The following is a 16,694-nucleotide window of genomic DNA, read 5'->3' on the forward strand; positions in this document are numbered from 1 at the left end:
AAAGCTGCTTACAATACATTACGGCAGTGCGAGCTGCGCAAGCTTTTACCTTCAATGCGAATAGAGTCATTTGTGCAGTGTTGGAGTGGTGTAGAGGCAGAAAGCACAGATGTGCTCCGCAGGGCTCTGTGTAGATCCACAGTCAGCACTTTTCTCCAAGAAAAAAATCTCACATCCATGAGCCTGCAGACCATCCATGATGGAGAATGAGAGAAGGATTGCTGACTATGTGAGTATGTTTGTTTGTTTTGTGTATGTCCTGACTATATAGGAAAACCTACAAATTTCTATAAATTCCATTCATATAAACACATATGGGGTACATTCTCACATATGGGTGCTGGTATACAGTACTGTGTAAAAGTCAGAGTCCCTCTTCATTCAATTTCCTGCCAAAACAGCCACTAAGTAAAAGTTATTCATTTTTCTGGATAATATTTATGAGAAAATTAGACAAAAATCTACTTGCATAAGAGTTAAAAATGATTAAAGACTATAGAAAAAATGTGCCTCCTAACAACCACCTGGAAGACCTGGTAGACACCAAAACTGTCCTTATCAGTCAAACAGCACTTAAAGGACCCATATTCAGCAATTTTCTTGTGTTTTTTCCCCCTGATGTCCACTTACAAAATTTCAAAATTTTTACATACAAAAAACAGACAAAATTGATTTTTACGTAAACTAGAACCAAACAAGCTGTTTTATTTCTGCGTCTTTAAGACTGATATGTAAATGCGCTCTGTTCTTATTGGCTCTGTTTGGCTTCCTGACAGCCAGTAACAGTACAACGTTCCATCATTTTTCCAGATCTTCCACTCCAATCACTCAGATACAGACTGTCTTCAGTAACAACACTTCACAGCATTTCAATGGGAATGGGTGGAGCTAAACTGCTGTATGCTGAATGGGAGAGGTGAAAATGGGACTCCTAACAACCACCTGGAAGACCTGGCAGACACCAAAACTGCCCCCAGCACTTAAAGGGCCCATTTTCAGCAATTTTCTTGTGTTTGTTTTTTGTTTTTTCTGATGTTCACTTTTGTTTAATTTTACATACAAAAAAAAAGTCAAAATAAATTTTTACATGAACTAGAACTAAACATACTGTTTTATCTCTGCATCTTCAAGACTAATATGTTAATTTGCTCTGTTCTTGTTGGCTCTGTTTTGTACCTATGTCATAAAGCAGTCTAGCAAAAGTGTTTGGCTAGTACAACGTTTAATCACTCTCCCAAATCTTTCATTCCAATGACTCTGATACAGACTGTCTGAAGTAACAATACTGCTGTAGACTGAATGGGAAAGGCGAAAAAGAAAAAAGAAAATGGGGCTGCTAACAACCACCTGGAAGACCTGATAGACACCAAAACTGCCCCCATCAGATAAACAGCACTTAAAGCTTTCATCTCTGAGAGAGAGGAGAAAATCAAGCTGCTTCAGATCTGAAAACATCCACAGGTGTTTCTGTCCATCCTTCCACTGTGAGAAGACGACTCAGCGCTGTGGGTCTGAAAGGATGTGTAGCTGATCAAGAAGAACCTCACTGAGAAAAGGAGACGGACACATCAAACAAAGAAGCTGAACGATGGACTGACCACCCCAGAGTCCAGACCTCAACACCACTGAATGTGTTTGATTACTTCAGAAAATGATCAACCAGCTTCTAAGACTGAACTTTGAAGGTGTTCCTGCAGATTCTTTGAGGAACTGAAAGTGAGTCTTCTGAAAAGAATGGAAGCTGCATTTAATTTCCTCACACTGGAAAATGAATAACTTCTGCTTAATAGCTGTTTTGACTGAAAATTAAATGAATGAAGGGTGGTCTCTGACAGTACTGTACATAAAATACATATAGGAAATATCATTCTGACAAAAGTACTTACTTATATGTAATACATGCATAATTACATGTCCTAAATACAACAAAAACAAATGTAGGTGTATGAGGAGGAATGAATGATGAGGTATAGTCTGTTATTGAGCAGCATATGGAGGAGAGAAAACTGAAAAAAGAGAAATGAGTGTATAGCAGGGAGGAATTAGAGCAGGTTAGCACAGCAGAGATACTTAGCATGGGGAGAGAGAGCGACTTTGGGAAGCATGGAAGCATAAAATTGCTATTGGCAAAATAATTTCATCCAACTGAAGCAAGAAGTCTTTCCAACTTCAGATATGTGTCTCACAACAATGTAGTCTACAGTTTCGGCGCATTTATCTCAGTGGTCTGCTGTCTGACGGCTTGTGTCTTGGTTTTATTGGGCCGCAGAACAAAAACTGACGGCTGCGATTTGACTATTTTGTTCTTTTTTGTATTTCACGCCATGGATCAGCAAAGCAGCAATGCATTGTGTGACAAACATTACAAAAGACAGGTCAATAAGACACATGCACATGTTTTCTGGAGGTGCTATAGCCTCTTAACTCTCATGTGTTGTTGTGATTTTTTGGAGACTTCTAAGTTGTTTCCCAAAGACTCCGATGCAGGTAGTGTAAACATTATAATAAATTATGAAATAATTATAAATAATAAATACTACTTTTAAAATGGATCTTGCAAATTTTGGTGTGCCTAAGGCCATAATGTGAAGGAAGTAGCTGAATTTGCAGGTGTATCGAAGCGTACGGTCATATGGGTTGACCAGCAGTGGCAAAAACCCCAGTCTACAGGAAATTCTCATCAGAATTGTGGCCAAAAGATGACACTGATGGTCAGGGACCACCAGCTTGTTTCACGGCTTATGAATAAAAATCGCTTCGCTTCCAGGCAAGAATTGCTTCTAAAAGTCAATGCAGGTTCTTCACAACCAGTTTCTGTAAGAACTCTCCACAGGGAACTGCATACCATGAACATATGGACAAAGCGGCACACAAGAGGCCTTCGCTCACTTGTGCTCACAGAGCTGCCCAGGTACAGTGGATAAAGAGACAAACACTGGACTGTTTATGACTGGAAACGTGTTATCTGGTCAGATGAATCTGGTTTCTGCCTGTATGTGAATGATGCTCGGCGTTGTGTTCATCATAGACCTCAGGAAGCCTTTAATGAGGACTGTGTGCAGGTGTGGTTCGAGCTGAAGGAGCTCTGTGATGTTCTGGGGGTGTTTTAACTATGTAGAAATGGGTTCTTTGGTTGAGGTGACAGTAAACTTGAACCACAGTGCCGACACTGAGCTGCTGGACAACAAGGTTTGCCTTTTGCTCATCATCTTACTCTTGAAAATCTGTGAGATGACCTGGAACAACAAGCAAGATGCCAGGGAAGGCTCCACGAAATCTGGCCGAACTGCACAATTCTTTGATGCAAAGGTGGCTGAACACTGATGTCGCCTACACCCAGAAACTTGTCCAGTCCAGGCCAAATCAATTTGCAGCTGTTATTCATGCTCATTAAGGTATTGCAGGCTATTAGGTACATTTCTGGTGCCCAAACCTTTGCATATGACTGTATGGATGGAGCCCTGCAATGGACTGGTGACTTGTCCGGGGTGTATCCTGCCTTCCGCCCAATGACCACTAGGATAGGCTCCAGCTATCCTGGCAACCCAGAAGGATAAGCGGCTTAGAAAATGTGTGTGTGTGGATGGATTGGATGTATAAAATTTTGTTAAGTATGTTTTTATACGTATGTTTTAATCTAATATTAATTTAATTTAATATTGTGGCGCCACAGAACTTCAAACAGAACATGAGGGTTAAATACAGATAATAAAAATACTCTGGAGTCTCACTGAAGTGTCACCTGTTTTAAAAACTTCAGGTCCACCTTGGAGTACTAATGTCCCGCCGAGGGGGAGAATCGAAGAAAACGTCTTCATTTGACTAAGTCAGTAAAGAATATTCAATAATCAATTGCGCTGTGTTTGCAACCTCCAGGTAAATATTAATTAAAAAGTCTCAACTGGGTTCCGTCACGTACCGTCTATTGACACTCGTACAAAAGGATAAATCTTAATTTAATCATTCATCTGGATTGTTTACAGTATCGATGCTTTGCATATCTCAGGGGGGTAAACAGAGGGGCGAGTAAACCCGAGCTATCAGCCCGCCGTGCGCTTATAGGATTCCAATTGTTTGCTTAAGATGAGTCGTGGCTGATAGATGACGTCCTTGAGAAAATGTTGCAATACTCTTAATTATGTGAATTGATTTGTGCCCCCCCATCTCCCAACACCTCCTCCCAAAAAAACATGATGTAAAAGCAAGCATTTATTTAATTTTCACACTTTTTCAGTGCAAGCGTTCGTTTATTCATGTAATTGTCAATCTATCTATCCTTAGTTCTGAATATATCTGATCATATACTGGAGAAAAATAAGTCGTTTGTGGTATAGATGGGGAATAAGTGAAATTATGAAATTACTTTATACGTTGATTAAATCATAAATAGTACAATGGGAATTTCCACATGTTCTGTAGGAAGCTAAACAATACATGTTTTAATTGATCTAGTTCTCATACTTTAATGGGTGGCAGTAAAAAGATGAGCTGTTTATTTGTTTGTTTATTTTTAGGATCCCCATTTGCTGCTTTTGTGATAGCTGCTATTCTTCCTGGGGTCCAGTAAACATATCATACATAATAGTGCTGTAACAATTAACAAAACAATTCATACAAAACACAAGAGTAAAAAATCAGTTGAAAATGGGGTAAAAATTTGAGTGATGGTTATGATTTGATGAAATCAACAATTATTTGATTAAAACAGGGTTTATTTGATGAAAAAAAGAAAAAACTAAGATGGTGAATTATCAAATCAACACTTTTCATATCAAAAAGAAAACAGTTCTTTCACTCAGTTTCAATTTGTTTACATTTTTGTTGATTCTACTTTTAAATCATATGTATTTATACAACCCCAATTTCATAATTATTTTTTTGTCAATTCCACTCCCACATATTATGCTACACAATGTAACTAATCAAGCCTGGAAACGTGTACAGTTATTAAAGATGTGTAGTTAAGTATAAAGATACTGAGCAGACATTAGGTAATATTTGGCCCCCTCTGAGGTTTCATGCAGTGCGAGGCGGCATCCATTGAAACGAGTGGACATCTAAACCAGTCTAACCTAATCAGCTCCATAATTATGGGCACCCTTGGGTAAGAAGACATGAGAAATGTGTTTGTGGTTAATTAGCTCAATCTCACACTCAAAAGGTTAGAGAAATCTGACCTTTAACTGAAATAAATTTAGTATAAAAATATAGGTTCAGGTCATTGGACAGGGATGGCCATGTCAAAAGCTTGATTAAGTGGTCATTGCATGTTTTTAGACGTATGTTTTGAATAATGGTCCTGCAGGAAGAAACGGAGGCAACCAGCTTTTCACTTAAAGTGAAAAAAAAATCTCCTGGTACTTTATCAGGTCCATGAAGGTTCCCAGAGCTTTTTGAGGAAAAGCCTCAAAACTTTCTCCACTGTACTTAACAACGAGGATGAGCCTCTTTTCTCTATAACCGTCTTTCTTTTTATACCAAACCCATCTTGAGTGTTTGCCCCCTGAAAGCTCTTTTTGTCTCATCTGACCATAGAATGTGACCTGCAACATTTAGGGAACTCCACTAACTGACGTTTCTAGCACACTTTCCAAATGGTCTGTTGGCACAGAGGTGGCATCTAATTTTAGTTTTGTGGACCCCAGGATGCTACCATCTCCTGCAGATCTCCAGCTGCTGCCCTTATGAGTCTTATTTGAACTGGATCAGTTTGACCAGAGGACGTCCGGTATCGTAATCTGGTCCTGATTTGACTGGCCAATTCATACAGGATCAAGGATTTCTGTAATTTCCCCAAATCATTTTAAATAGCCTGGATTGAATCATCACCATTGAATGTTCACATCAGCATTATGTGACAGTGTGTGCATTTACATTCATTCAATAATCCAATCATCTGATTATTTAAATGGTCATGTAAACACCATACTCCAATCTAGAAATCTAAAAAATATGATAAATATTAAAAAATATGATAAAGAGGCTGGATTTTAGCTCAGTAATCAGATTTCTCAGTGCTGTAAACTCTTACTCTGATTTCTTTCAGATTTCGCAGTCTGAGCATGTGCGAAAACAGATGGCGGTACCAGAAATAAGCAAGCAAAACACTTTTGGAGCGACGCTGAAACCAAATACATGCTTGACGACATGAAGGATGTAAATATGATGTATGTTGATATTTTCAGGTAAAGTGTTTTTTTTTTTTTTTTTTAAAAAAAGCCGCAGCATGAAGTTTGAGTTTTACATTATGTTTACATCACGTCTTCTTCTGTGAGTTTATTGGCTGGTTGTAAAGCAGAAATCTGATTACTGTCTGACTCATGCAGACCTGGAGTTTCCCCATTATCCGATTACCCAAGTGCATATAAATGTGTTGCTCGGATTTATGACAAAATCTGATTTTTAAAATTGGAACAAGAAACTGGCAAATAGGAAGTCAACTTCAGCCTCATCCATTTTCTGTTATTCGTTTTTATTAATGAATTACTGAGTTGTCGATTTGAGCAGAACTGCTATTGCCAAGGAATCTAGAAGGCTATTGTCATAGAATCTAATTTTATTCTTTTTTAAATATGATTTCTTTAAATTATGCTAATTTGAACTATTTTATACATAGAAACTTTCTTTAAACAGCTGGGATCATAATGATCTTAATGAGCACAAATGAAGATAAATGAACTTAGATGCAACAGCAGTAAAAGTTTGATTAGCCGGATTATAAAACAAGATTTTTACGTTGTTTCCAGAAATAATGCTTAGAGGAAGAACTTTCCTGTCAATGGAACAAGATGATTTGAGATAAAATGACTGTAATAAGAGCAAATATTGTTAAAGGATAGGTCAAATAATCTTATATTACTCTCACAACACTCTTCAAATGAGAAATGTTATGCATTGTCTGGATTTCGTGTGACTTCCCTTGCTAAGATATCATAATTGTTAGTTGTCTTCTGTCCCGTTGTTACTGCAGAGTGTTATGAGGTGTGAGTGGGAGTGTAAGGCAGGTGGGGGACGTCACTGACCTTTCTCAACACTTCCTTTATTGAAGCTGTCCTGCAGCTTCGGCTCTGCTGGTATTTACATTAACATTTCAATACATCCAGCCTGGTCAAAGATAAAATATTCATCTGACCTTTAAGGAGAAAGACTTACTTAAATGCTGTCGTGTCATTTAACCTTAAAAAAGTAGAGGAAAGCGCAGAAGCCCAGTGCAGAAGTGGCCCTCATTATCAACTTTGACATGAAGAGCAGCATTTTATTTATTTATTTAGTTAGTTTTCCCTGCCACACTGTAATAAGTCTATATGTTGAAATCTTCTTGAATGTAGTGGAGTTGTCTAGATGTCTAGTTAGTTTAAAATAGTTTTGGTAAGAATAATATATTATTTGAAATTTTTTTAAGGACACTTATTTTAAGACTTTATTCGTAAGTTTGAGGGCTTCAGGTCAAAGTAATTAGTGTTGTTGATTTTCCAAGTGAGAATAAGTGAACACTCCTCCACAGAGAATGCACATTTTAATGCACAATTACTGTCTTCCTACTAAATTAAACACACTGGACAAAATGGATAGGATGAAGCATGTAAGCGACGTATGTGTAATCGATTGCATTACATGCGATGCTGGAAGTGATCTCGTTTTCTGCCAGAAAGTTCGGAAGTTGCAAACAGAGGTTAAACTACCTCATCGCTCCAATGCAGGGGCATCCCGGCTTGTTCCATATACTATAGCTCCATATACTGAGGAGCACATTGCATGTTGTTTCGTTCAGATTGCGTCATCCTAGAGAGAGTTATTACAGAATATTCGGGGCCTCTTTCGAGTGTATATCCCTATATTACATATATATATGTATGTATGTATGTATGTATGTATGTATGTATGTATGTATATATATATATATATATATATATTTTATTTTTTATGTATATATATGTGTGTGTGTGTGTGTGTATGTGTGTGTGTGCGCATGTATATATATACTGTTTTAAATAAATTAGAGAATAAATAATAACGATTACCACAATTTTTCTGAATTGTATGAATTTAGAACTGTTAATTTGTGTATAGCTGATGATTGTGTGTTAATTTGAGTTACTAATAAGTTACACTGTAAATCACAGACAATCTTCTCCACATTCTCGATCCAGGGCTCAGCTTGACCCCACACTATTTCTTGCTTATGCAGCTAACTTTAAGCTGAGTTGGTTCTAACCCCGGTCTTAGTGACTGCAGTGTGGCTTTTCTGCTGTTATAAATGATTTACTTTAGATAGTATGATCTAACTTTCCTTCTTTGGCAGCTGTTTGTAGCGTGACAGAACCAGCCGGACGCTCATGGTTAAAAATAAGAAATGAGGCTTTACCTGTCAGGGGTTTAGCAAAACTCGTAGTCGGTAAACAGGCAGTGTTCAGATCCAAATAGTCCAAAAATACGATAAGATACACAAAACAAACAAACAACACCTCTCAGTCGCTCTACTAGGAGAAGCCATACCTACATAACTAGGCTAAAGCCCAGGCTTATATACTAGACTAGATCTAGTCACATGATAAACAGAACAGGTGAGACAGTGATTGGTGGACTGTTGAGATTCCACTGTCACATGGTCTCCCAAGGAGTTCTGGGAAATGGAGTCTTTGAGAACATCATAGCCAGAGGGATGTGGGACACTGTGTTGGGACTCTTCATGTTTCCTGAATTGGCAAATTATGATTTAAGATGACTTTACTGGGGTTGAGGTCAGGGCTCTGTGAGGGCCAGTCAAGTTCTTCCACACCGAACTCACCCAGTCAGGCCTTTATGGAGCTGCATTGTGCACTGGGGCTCAGTCATGCTGGAACATCATCCCTCCTCCTCTAAACTTTACAGCTGGCACAGTGCAGTCAGGCAGGTAACGTTCTCCTGGCATTCGCCAAACCCAGACTCGTCCATCAGACTGACAGATAGAGAAGTGTGATTGGTCACTCCACAGAATACGTTTCTGCTGCTCCAGAGTCCAGCGGCGGCACTTTACTCCACTCCATCTGACGCTCGGCGTGGTGCTGGGTGATGCAAGGTTTGCGTGCAGCTGCTCGGCCATGGAAACCCTGCTATGAAGCTCCTGCTCAGTTTCTGTGCTGATGTTGATGCCAGAGGAGGTTTGAACTCTGCAGTTATTGATCAGCAGAGTGTTGGAGACTTTTATGCTCTATGCTCCTCAACACTCAGAGACCCGCTCTGTAACTCTACGTGGTCGGACACTTCGTAGCTGAGCTGCTATGGTTCCTAAACGCCTCCACTTTTCAATAATACACTCAAAGCTGATCCTGGAATATCTAGGAAAGAAGAAATTTCACAAACTGACTTGTTGCAATGGTGGCATCTTATTACAGCACCACGCTTGAATTCAGCGAGGTCTTTAGAACCATTCTTTCAGAATTGTGTGTAAAGGCTGACTGCATGGCTAGCTGCTTGATATTATACACCTGTGGCAATGAGACTGAATGAAACACCTGAATTTAATGATTAAGAGGTGTGTCCCAATACTTTTGTCCATATAGTGTTTTTATAGGCTACATGTCTAATGCATTTATAGTTATTTTCTAAGTGTTCTCAGTGTTTTAACAGATATTTTTACTTCTTCCAAAAAAAGAATGCAGAAAAAATTACTTGTATCATGAAATTTCTTCAGCTAAAACTACTTAAACAAGTTCAAATATCTAGAAAATGGCTGAATAATCCCACCACAATCTGATAATGAGGAATATTACATATATTGACAACATTCAAGATGATTTGTGTGCCAAGATATAATGGTTTAGCAGTGCTGTGAGAGAGGCTGTAGTGTGGGGTAATCAGGCTGTCATGTGCGTCGGCTCTCTCTTCACTCTGCTTCTGAAATTTGGTAGGTCATGAAGATAAACAAGGCTCGTCTAATTACAATCCACACACACACACACACACACACACACACACACACACACACACACACACACACACACACAAACAAATGCAGACCCACATCTGCCTGGAACTGAAACAGAATGGATGTGTGCCCTTTGGGTCTCTGGCAAATGAATACTGTTGACAGAACAATTAGCATTTAAAAGGAAGAATAACCTTTACTCAATACATCATTCTTATTACTGCGGACGCTCATTTCCACCATTTCTCTCTCTCTCTCTCTCCCTCTCTCTCTCTAACTCTCTGTCTCTCTCTTCTCTCTCTCTCTCTCTAACTCTCTCTCTCTCTCTCTCTCTCTCTCTCTCTCTCTCTCTAACTCTGTCTCTTCTCTCTCTCTCTCTTACTCTTACTCTCTCTCTCTCTCTCACTCTTACTCTCTCTCCCCCTCTTTCTCTCTCTCTCTCTCTCACTCTCTCTCTTCCTCTTTCAGTCTCTTTCTCTCTCTCTCATGCCCTTTAACTCTCTCTATATTTCTCTCTCCCTCTCTTTCTCTGTCTGTCTCTCTCCCCTCTATCTCTAATTCCATCTATATTTCTCTCTTTCCATCTCTGTCTCTCTCTCGTTCTCCCTTCCTCTCTCTCTCTCTTACTATCCCTGTCTCTCTCTTTCTCTCTTTCACGCTTTCTCTTTTTTCTCTTTCAGTGTCTCTCTCTCACTCTTACTCTGTCTGTCTGTCTGGCTTTCTGTATCGTTTTCTCTTTCTCTTTCTCTATCTCTCTCTTTTCCTCTTTCAGTCTCTTTCTCTCTCTCATGCCCTTTAACTCTCTCTGTTTTTCTCTCTCCCTCTCTTTCTCTGTCTGTCTCTCTCCCCTCTATCTCTAATTCTATCTATATTTCTCTCTTTCCATCTCTGTCTCTCTCTCTCGTTCTCCCTTCCTCTCTCTCTTACTATCCCTGTCTCTCTCTCTTTCTCTCTTTCACTCTTTCTCTTTTTTCTCTTTCAGTGTCTCTCTCTCACTCTTGCTCTTTCTGTCTGTCTGTCTATCTCTTTTTCTCTTTTTTGTCTTTCATTGTTTCTCTTCATTTTCTGTGTCTCTTCTTCTCCCTCACTCTTACCATCTCTCTCTCTTTCTCTCTGTCTCCCTGTCTCTCTCTCTGTTTCTCTTTCTCTTTTTTCTCTTTAGTGTCTCTCTCTCACTCTTACTCTGTCTGTCTGTCTGTCTTTCTGTGTCTTTTTGTCTTTCTCTTTCTCTATCTCTCTCTTTTCCTCTTTCAGTCTCTCTATCTCTCTTTTTGTCTTTCAGTCTCTCTCTCTTTTCCTCTTTCAGTCTCTCTCTCTTCTCTTTTAGCCTCTCTTTCTCTCTCTCTCTCTCTCTCTCTCTCTCTCTCTCTCTGTCTCTTTCTCTTTTTCTCTTTAGTGTATCTCTCTCACTCTTACTCTGCTTTTCTGTCTGTCTCTCCCTTCCTTTCTGTCTCACTCTTACTCTCTCTGTCTGTCTCTCTCTCTTTCTCTGAGTGGACACAGTGTTTAAAACCCCAGCAACAACACATACTAACACACCACCACCACGTCAATGTTACAGCAGTGCCGAGAATGACCCACCACCCAAATAGTACCTGCTCTGCGAGGGTCCATGGGGGTCCTGACCACTGAAGAACAGGGTACGAAAGTATGCAGAGAAACAGATGGACTACAGTCTGTAACTGTAGAACTACAGAGTGAAACTGTATGGTCAGTGGAGCTAATAAAATGGACAGTGAGTGTAGATACAAGGCCAGTGTAGTTAACAAAGTGGCCAGTCAATGAAATCTTGAACCTCTGCTGTAAAAAAACTATTTAATTTTGGAGCTTATTGAGCAAATCGACACATCCCCTCTCAGTTTTTCATAAAAATGACATGTACATAAATAATAGGAAAGCATTTCTGTCTTTTTGGCTAAGTTAATAAAAACCCAGCTGCGGTTTGCAGGGTCAGTGGAGCGCTGTATGAGCTTTATTTGACTTTGATTTTAACCTTGTAGCAGTGTAGGAGTAAGTATATCAACAGTAAATAGCAGATTTACACTTCACTTCCCGGTTATAGAGGAAGCAATGAGCCATTACTGTATGAATTAAAAGAGTGATAAAGTAGAATAGCTGTGTTTGAAGCCCACGCAGTGAAGTGTACACTCAACAGACCTCCTTCTCTTCCCCCCTCTCTCTTTCTCTCTCTCTCTCTCTGCTTTCACATCACAGCACACACATCAGATGTGATGACAGGGCTGTGGGTGTTTTTCCTTTTCTCGGTATGGCTGATGTACTTGACCACACATTTGAGGGCCGGACCTTCTACCCTTTTAAGACTGGATGTTTTAGAGAAGACTCTCTAAAGTGGAATTTGACAGCGCAGTCTGATGTAACGTCTTATTCTGAAAGACAGTGGGATATTCGCTGTGCTTTTGCTTGACTGCTGTGCATGATGTGCTCAGATAACACTCTGTATTTTAAGCTACATTCTTGCATCTTCAAGCTTTTGCTCAGGTTCCTTCGCTGTAATGGCTTCAAGGAGTGTGTTTACATGCACTCAATAATCTGATCACAATCAGATCTCTGCAGTTATCTGATTATTCAAATGGCCATGTAAACAGCACACTCTGATATAGAAATCTGATAAAGAGGCTGGATTTTAGCTCAGTAGTCAGATTTCTCAGTGCATGTAAACCCTTACTCTGATTTCTTTCAGAATTCTCAGTCTGAGCATGTGCGAAAACAGATGGCGGTACCGGAAATAAGCGAGGAGCGTCGCCACGAGATGCAGCAAAACACTTTTGGAGCGACGCTGAAACCAAAAACATGCTAAACAAAATGAAGGATTTAAATATTCTTCATCTTCTAGATGATGTACTCAGGCATAACATTCTGACCACCTCCTTGTTTCTACGCTCATTGTCCATTTTATCAGCTCCACTTACTATATAGGTGCACTTTGTAGTTCTACAGTTACAGACTGTAGTCCATCTGTTTCTCTGCATACTTTGTTAGCCCCCTTTTACCCTGTTCTTCAGTGGTCAGGACCCCCATGGACCCTCACAGAGCAGGTACTATTTGGGTGGTGGGTCATTCTCAGCACTGCAGTAACACTGACGTGGTGGTGGTGTGTTAGTGTGTGTTGTGCTGGTGCGAGTGGATCAGACACAGCAGTGCTGCTGGAGTTTTTAAACACTGTGTCCACTCACTGTCCACTCTATTAGACACTCCCACCTTGTCGGGCCACCTTGTAGATGTAAAATCAGAGATGATAGCTCATCTGCTGCTGCTACAGTATGAGCTAATCATCCTCTAGTCCTCATCAGTGGTCACAGGACGCTGCCCACAGGACGCTGTTGGCTGGATATTTCTGGTTGGTGGACTATTCTCAGTCCAGCAGTGACACTGAGGTGTTCAAAAACTACAGCAGCACTGCTGTGTCTGATCAACTCGCACCAGCGCAACACAACAACTAACACACCACCACCACGTCAGTGTTACTGCAGTGCTGAGAATGGTCCAAAACCCAAATAGTACCTGCTCTGTGAGGGTCCATGGGGGTCCTGACCACTGAAGAACAGGGTAAAAGGGGGCTAACAAAGTATGCAGAGAAACAGATGGACTACAGTCTGTAACTGTAGAACTACAAAGTGCACCTATATAGTAAGTGGAGCTGATAAAATGGACAATGAGCGTAGAAACAAGGAGGTGGTCAGAATGTTATGGCTGATTGGTGTATGTTCATATTTTCAGGTGAAGCAGTGCAATGTTTTTTAACAAAGGGATGGCATGAAGTTTGAGTTTCATATTATGTTTACGTCACGTCTTCTTCTCTGAGTTTATTGGCTGGTTTCAAAGCAGAATCTGATTACTGTCTGACTCATGTAGACCTGGAGTTTCCCCATTATCTGATTTCTCAGCCTCCTTTTATATTTTGTGATGATGGACTAATAGATAAGGTTGCCGAGGAGACCCAACAAACTGCAAACTGAAAGCACTTTCTTCAAAATTCAGAAAACACATGCAACTTCAGTCACAACACAACAGAGGTGTTTCTGGAGGACACTCAGAGAGGGCGGAGCCATTCAGACTTTTAAATGATATAAGGTACAAACATTCAGCGGTAAAAGTAAGTTAACTTTTATGTGAGCAGATTAATATCACTGTATCATAATGGGAATTAGAGTGTAACTCCAAATGTTTAACTAGTAACACCAGATTAACTACCACAGTGCAGCCAGGCTAACCATGAACTGGGGATGTGAGTGTCTGTGGTCTTATTAACTTCTGACAGGGATTCTCCATCATAGATATTCCATCCCCTTTGAGCTCTTTGAGTCTCCTTTCCATTTTGTTTTGACTTGCCCTGCAGCATTTCAGAAGTTGCATGTGTTTCTTTATTTGCAGCAAGTTTGTGAAAAGTATTTCAGGTTTGTCATTTTGATGAAAGTGTTTTCTGTGTTTGCAGTGCGTTTATGAGTTTGCAAAGTGTTTTTAATTGTACTATAAATAGGGTCTTGTTGGCCACAGTAAATAGAAACCATCTGCAGTTATTTACTTATAATGAAATCTCATTCTATAAAAGACTAACTGAACATTTTTCCCATCTCCTTTAAAATGACTGTTTTATAAAGACAGTGACAAATATTAAAGAGCACAGAAAATCTGACATTGTTAAAGCCCCAAAACACTGAGGGTGAAGGAAAATGATCCATAATTTGGAACTGACCATTTGAGCATTTGTTTCAAAAGCATTTGTTTTCCTCCCTCTTAAGGGGCCTATATATATATATATATATATATATATATATATATATACATATACATATACAGATATCTCTCAGTTATAGAGAGAGAGAGAGAGAGAGAGAGAGAGTAAACGTTGTTTTCTGAATATACAGTTGATTCTGTTTGCCTGTTTTGAATTCATATATTTTCACAAAATATATTTACATGTGTCGATCTATTCAGCACACAGCAGATTAGCCCAGACCATTCTTGCAGAGGTTCTAAGGGGTGTTTCAGTCTAGAGCCTATGTGTAAAACACAAGGCCCGCGGGCCAAGTCAGGCTTGTGATGCGGTCCTATTTGGCCCACAAGATATTTTTATTTTCAATTTTATTTTGTAATTTTAATTTTTTTTTTATAATTATTTTTAATTTTCTAGTCTAATTAGCCCATTTCACCCTGAGATGCACTACAGTCCCCAGCATGCACTGCAACATAGTGTGCATTCTGACCTCCTTCCCCAACAATGATCTGGGGGTCAGCGGTTACACAAAAAGAAAAGATGCCTGGTGTTTAGTTTAAGTGAATGGACAGTTTTTTTTTTAAAAAAAAATACATAAACTACCTAAAAGAATTTATTTTTATTTAGAATTATTTTTGAATAAGTGTTCAGTGCTTATTTTGCTGTTGCAATTTTGGTGTATTCTGAATAAACAACGGCCCATTTGGGTCATAACTGGCCCACGGATTGGCTGAGATTTTTTAATGTGGCCTTTTAGTGGTTGAGTTTTACACCCTGGTCTAGAGGCATAATTCAGGGTAGCCAATCAGAACAGAGCTCATATATCTAAATGACCTCTGTTCTGATGGCCTGCTCTGTATTGTGCCACCTCCAGAAAGCACTCCGAGTCAGTGGGCGGGGCTAAACTACTGTGGGCTCAGTAAGTGGATATACAGAAATATGCTGGTTTTCATAACATCAGAAAACAATGAGCTCAAAAGAGGCCGTTTTGCAGCTTAGTTTGCAATTATGGACCGGCATATTGTAAAAATTCAAAACTGTATATCAACTCAATTTGATATAGCATGTATGAAAGAGAACGATGTGATTGTCGATGATAGAGGCCCTTTAAAAGTATAGTAACAAAAATAGAGAGGTAGGAAAATGATATAAAAAATAATTTTGATTGTTTTTGGCAGATTAAACAACATAATTGCTGTAAATAAACCTTATGGGAATAGATAATTAAGTAAAATGTAGTATACGAGCCCTTTAACTCCAGTCGCCAGGTCTAATAGAGAGAGAGGGGGAGAGAGAGAGAGAGAGAGAGAGAGAGAGAGAGAGAGAGAGAGAGAGATGTAGGGATGCATTATAATGTCTTGTAATTAAAAGCACCGTATTGATCAGTCTTCAGGATTAATCCTGGTCCTAGACTGTATTTCCGAAGGAAAATCTTTATTGACAGGGTAATCTAGTAAAGAGTGGATTCTGTCTGTGTCAGGAAATCCAGCCTTATATACGACACACATCTGTAAGTTTCTCTGTAGCAAACAAAAGGACAGACGTGTCGTGTTCAGGAAAGTCATTCCACATTAGACGTAGTAGCTTAATAACAGAATGACACTGATATTAAAAGTAATATGAAAAGTTTCACTTAAATTTAACCAAAACAGATTAAAAACAGACTACAGCACCTACAGAGAGCAACAGGACAATTGTAGAGGATATGTTTTCATATATATATATATATATATATATATATATATATATATATATATATATATATAACATTATGTGGTCAGGACCCCCATGGACCCTCACAGAGCAGGTACTATTTGGGTGGTGGATCATTCTCAGCACTGCAGTAACACTGACGTGGTGGTGGTGTGTTAGTGTGTGTTGCGCTGGTCTGAGTGGATCAGACACAGCAGTGCTGCTGGAGTTTTTAAACACCTCAGTGTCGCTGCTGGACTGAGAATAGTCCACCAACCAAAAATATCCTACCAACACCGTCCTGTGACCAGCGTCCTGTGACCACTGATGAAGGACTAGAGGATGACCAACACAAACTGT

Source organism: Colossoma macropomum, unplaced genomic scaffold (assembly GCF_904425465.1).
Source record: "Colossoma macropomum unplaced genomic scaffold, Colossoma_macropomum, whole genome shotgun sequence".
Lineage (NCBI taxonomy): Eukaryota > Metazoa > Chordata > Actinopteri > Characiformes > Serrasalmidae > Colossoma > Colossoma macropomum.